Source organism: Amblyomma maculatum, chromosome 1, assembly GCF_055883805.1.
Source record: "Amblyomma maculatum isolate TAMU_Amacu chromosome 1, ASM5588380v1, whole genome shotgun sequence".
Classification (NCBI taxonomy): domain Eukaryota; kingdom Metazoa; phylum Arthropoda; class Arachnida; order Ixodida; family Ixodidae; genus Amblyomma; species Amblyomma maculatum.
This window is the reverse complement of record NC_139344.1, coordinates 453,162,859-453,167,868: the sequence shown is the minus strand read 5'-3', so window position 1 is coordinate 453,167,868 and position 5,010 is coordinate 453,162,859.

Here is a 5,010-nt window from a genome sequence, read left to right as displayed (position 1 = left end):
AACATTGTTATATATAACTGTAGATTGCTGGCGGTACGTCAAATAACTTGACAGTAAATTGTCCACTAGCGGCGAAAAGACAATTTATTTAGCACAATAGCGTAGTCTGCGATCTAAAATGCTTGTTTATGTCAACAAATACGACAGCGGCCCGTTCATTTTCGAGTAATGCATATTGATTAACGAAGACAGTCAGCTCTGAGATGCTTTTAAACGCTTTTGCCTGAATCCATGTTGCTGCCGACAGAGTAGGTGGAATTTTCATGAACATTTGCAAATAAGGTTGGACCAAATTTTTTTATTGCTCTTTATAACGCTTAGGGTAGAAATGGGTGTGGCTGGACAGGTCGGTTCAGTCTCCGTCTTTATACACTGGGAGAACCTTGCCACTCTTCCGTGCGGAAGGGTAAGTTCCACATTACAAGGAATGAATTACAAAGTTGCACTGAACCGCTACCGAGATGTTAAAGTTTAATTATGCGAGTATATGTTTCGTCACGTCCAGCTGATTTATTGTTTGATAAGTTGGAAATAATCGGTGTAATTTCTTGGGGTACAATTAAAACATTTGAAAAGAATTTCGAGTTGGGCTGGAAAGGGCTGCATCCTTCTGTGATGCAGACAGCTGAGCACCTAATGGTAGGCCAGTGCTAGTAAACAATAATACGAGATAAATCACTGCTTAATATTATGATTTGTTATTTAATCTTGAATACGTTGTCGTTAATACTTTAAAACATCGTTCATCGTTGAAGCTTGGTTTCGTCCTTTGTTTCTTCCTCTTCGTGTCGTATATCGGGCTGCTTTAAAGATAAATCCTTTGCAACTCGCTTATTTCTTGTATATTATTTCAGGCGGAATACGGCTGAAGCTGGCTTTCCCAGTGGCATGGTTTATTATTCTCGAGATAGTTTATAAATTGCCAGATGCTTGCTCAATAAGATACGTGTAATATATTCTTCTTTACAATAATTTATCAATGAGACGGATGCATTCCGCATCAGTTTAAATTGGCTTAAATAGAAATCATTATATGTGCGTCGCTGCCGCTTGCGGCAAGATAAATTCTTTTCTCTAAAAATGCTGAACATTTGTTCAGTCATCCATAGGTTAGCGCTGCGTCATAGGAGCGAGCTCTTATTTTCTGGCTGCAGTTAGCAACTTCAAGAACAAGGATGCTTACTACGGTCTGAAATTCCGTATTGGTGTCAGTATGGTACATGAGATTTAGATAAACCGGCGGCAGTTCATTACGCAGCAGGGACAAATGTATCGTGAATAACCAAATGCTTCCCTTTATAGTGTGCTGCACTCGAAAGCCCAGCAGCGGCATCGCGAGCGAAATGCTACGCTAGAAACTGCGCGAAAAAAGCTCAGAACAAAGCAAAACGTGCTATCTGCGTGTGTTGCGCACTGCTGTGGACAAGTCAGCAACCCAACAAGCAGAAAAAGCGCGCGAAAACACTTGACGGTGTTCAGCAAATGAGAGGATCGGGCGCTGTAGGCAAGAGCAGGGAAGATGGCAGGTGGGAAGTTCACAATATAGCAGTGCTTTTAGTGTAGTCAGTGGCTTTAAATTTGAATCCTCTGTCACAATAAAACAATGCAGTATATGTATTTTAACACAAAATCTCGTTTGAGCCTTATTTTAATGCAGGCCTTTGAGTGTGATTTTTGTCTAACCGGTTTTCGGTCATGCTGTAATCAGCATCAGCGCAATATCGCGAAGCATGACTTAAACGAGGTTCAAAAATCCCCATTTCCTGTTTCTTGCACACTTTTGTTTACGACACGTTCAATTGGAGCTGTGCCAAATTAAGCAGGGTTATTGCCAGCCATGGTGGTGCATTAAAGGCAGATGCGCAAAGGATCACTTGGAGTACTGTACTGAAAACTCTAGGCAGGGGCTGCATGCAAGATAATCGACGTTAGAGGGTCAGATAGATTCCCATGCAGGCGCGTTGAGTTTAAGTGACCTTGGATCGTTGGGCGCGCGAGTGTAACGGTAGCGTTACAAGTATAATAATGGGCGAGTTCATATCTTCTACGAAGCCATTAATAACAACCGTTCCTCTGAGACCTGTATTGGGCTGTTTATTGATTTCATTATTTTGTTGAATTACCTGCCCTTGAATTGAAACTCCGGAGAAGCTGTTTTGTAGGCTGATGATACCTGCGTTGTAGTAAGAGCACAAAAGAAGATAGAACTGGAAGCAAAAGGGAATATCGAGCTCAAAAAAGAAATGCTACCTGATTTCTGGCGGACATGATTACCGCCAATACTATAAAAATAGGTATGCCACCTAGAAAACGATTTTTACGATACCGAAATTAGTTATTAGGCACAATCTTCTGGCACAAGACATTGTTTTTAAATGTAAAAATTTTACCGTTCGATCATTTTCGCGATATAAGGATAGCAGAGCGAGTGTGCGATTTCATAACGTACGTACGCCCTCAACCAGCAGCCTGAGCTGATATCCTTTAAGCTATCCTGTGCGATGGTAACCCGTTTGAGGGCGTAGTCCTGAGGAGTCCATTCCTGGCTGAGGCGGCCTCGTCGTCGACGTCTGCGTAACACGTCGATAACTACGGGGTTACCCTATCACACATCACTATCATCATCATCACCATCACAAACCGGACTATATCCACCGCAGGCCGAGGGCCTCTCCCATATTCCTCACTCCTGCGCTAGCTGCATCCACCTGACCCCTACGAACCTCGCCAACCCACTTGACTTTCTGCCATCCCGTACCAACTTTTCCTTTCTATGGAATCAAATTTGTTACTCTATCCACCCTTGCAACAAGATGCCCTGCCCATGCCCATTTCTTGTTGATTTCCACAAGAATGTCATTACACGCCCACACGCAGCTGACGTAGTTGGCACTGCTCTACCTGGGGCACCCAACCTATATTCTAAGGGAAGTAAAGCGTAGTAGGGGACGGCAGAAATTTAGGTGGGCGGATGAGATTAAGAAGTTCGCAGGTGCAAGTGGTTGCTGCTAGGAGAGTCGGGTTAATTGAATAAATATTGGAGATGCCTACGCCATGCAGTTTGTATAGTCCGGCTGATGATGGTTATGATGAGCCTAAGACGCAATGTTTTGCTCGGCCTCCCGCATCCCGCCATGTTCATCCGGAACACAGACGTCTCAAACAGTTCGGTGAATGGCAGCGCACGGATCCTGAGTGACCGCTTAACTTTATCACCTTCTGCGCGTAACGGTGAATTAAGCATCAGTGGACTCAGGATAGGAGACCCGGGTGGCTCAGTACCTTACGTGGTGAAGGCAAACAGAGATCCAATATTCTGCTTGGCACTTGCCAGGCTTTTACGTCATACAGAATATTGACGTCTCGGGCAGTTTTCAAACTGCAGCATAGGGATTGTAGGATTCCCCCCACAGCTATTGCATTAAAGGGTCTCTCAGCGTCTTACGCTGCCTTTGAAATAATAGACTACAACTATAGCGGCGTTCGCAGATACTAAAACATATTCGCGATAGTCGCTGTCTACCTGTGTAAATGTCTGTTTGCAGTACCTATAGAGCCGTATATTACATGCGATGAAGTTGGTTGTCTGCGTGCTTGAAAGTTGACGACTGGCAAGCTGGTACTGGTTGTCGATGTCTCTCCTACCGTGTTCAGCAAATGCGTCATATTGTTCCCCATGCATGTATTAACCGCGCATATGTCTACAGCACTCTTACTACTTGGTGACTCCAGTCTATAGATATAGAGACAGAGAACTTGATGCGACTTATATCTCCCATTGTCGCGAGAACCTCGTAAAACATTCGTATAGATCTACTTTTTTAGACCCAGCCGTTGGTGTAACGAGTACGACATATCAAAGACTGGAAAATAAATGTAACGTGAAGAATGAGTAAGTTTGCAAAATAAAGTGTCCACTGCTACTTTGTATATCTAGGATACTCATAAAACACGTTACGGTGCGCTCAAATTTTGCATTATGGAGTACTGTAACCACCGGATATTTTTTTTAACGCTTCTATTACAGTGCCCGGGAAGAACGCTATTAATTTTTCGCCGTGTTAACTCCTTGGGCCCCAAAAGGAAGGCGTAGCCCTAAACGCTTGTGGATCAGATTTTGAACTCTCAGCTTTAGATATTAAATCTATAGGAAAGAAGGTGTGCATTGTTCACAGTAAATTATTGCAAGAAAAGGGGCAGTTTCTATCTTCTCAGAAGTGCTGCTTCTGTATTGATAGAGCTACAACAGTTGCCTTGGGGTCGTGATATGTCAGTAGAAGCATCGTGGTGCAGGTGTGACGTTGATTTCTAAGCTTCCAGAAGGTAAGTTGCTGGTTTCCTAGGCTGGACGAACAACCCAACATTTTTATCGCCCAGTATACTGTTGTTGTTTCCCGCAGTGCTAGCAAAACTTCTACACTTGCGGCGTATTTATGAAGCATCATGCCTCCCCCCCCCCCCCCCCCCCCCCCACACACACACACATTTTGAGATGCAATAACACTTCTCAATGAAAAAATTGTATCCGCTGACGCAGGTATCCCTCAAGCTTTTCGGCGCGTCTGTTTGTTTCAATCTGTCCACCGTATATAACGGCTGTCGGCTGAAATATCAAGGGCGAATATCGGTGAGATGTCACAGTAGAATGCTTCCATTATCAGCTGTCACACACTTTGCCGCGCCACAGGCGACTTTGGCAAAGATAAATTTACAACGTCCGCTTCAATTTGCCAGCTGCTCATCAGCTGGCAAGTTGCGCAAAAAACCGCGAAAAACATTCAAAAATTTAAATAGGATTAACCACCAGCAACATCTACATAGTTGTCTTACACGTGTGGCTGAGTTGTGATCAACTGCAAAGCTGCAGGAGCGCAATCTAGACGGCCAAAATGAGGTTTTTTTTTATCAAGGCTGCATTCTATCGCGCGTCGATGTCAGAGACCTCTATGCAATGTCATGCGTTTGCTTATTGCAGCTTCAGAATCGTGGCAATTCTAGTCCGCGTCTGCT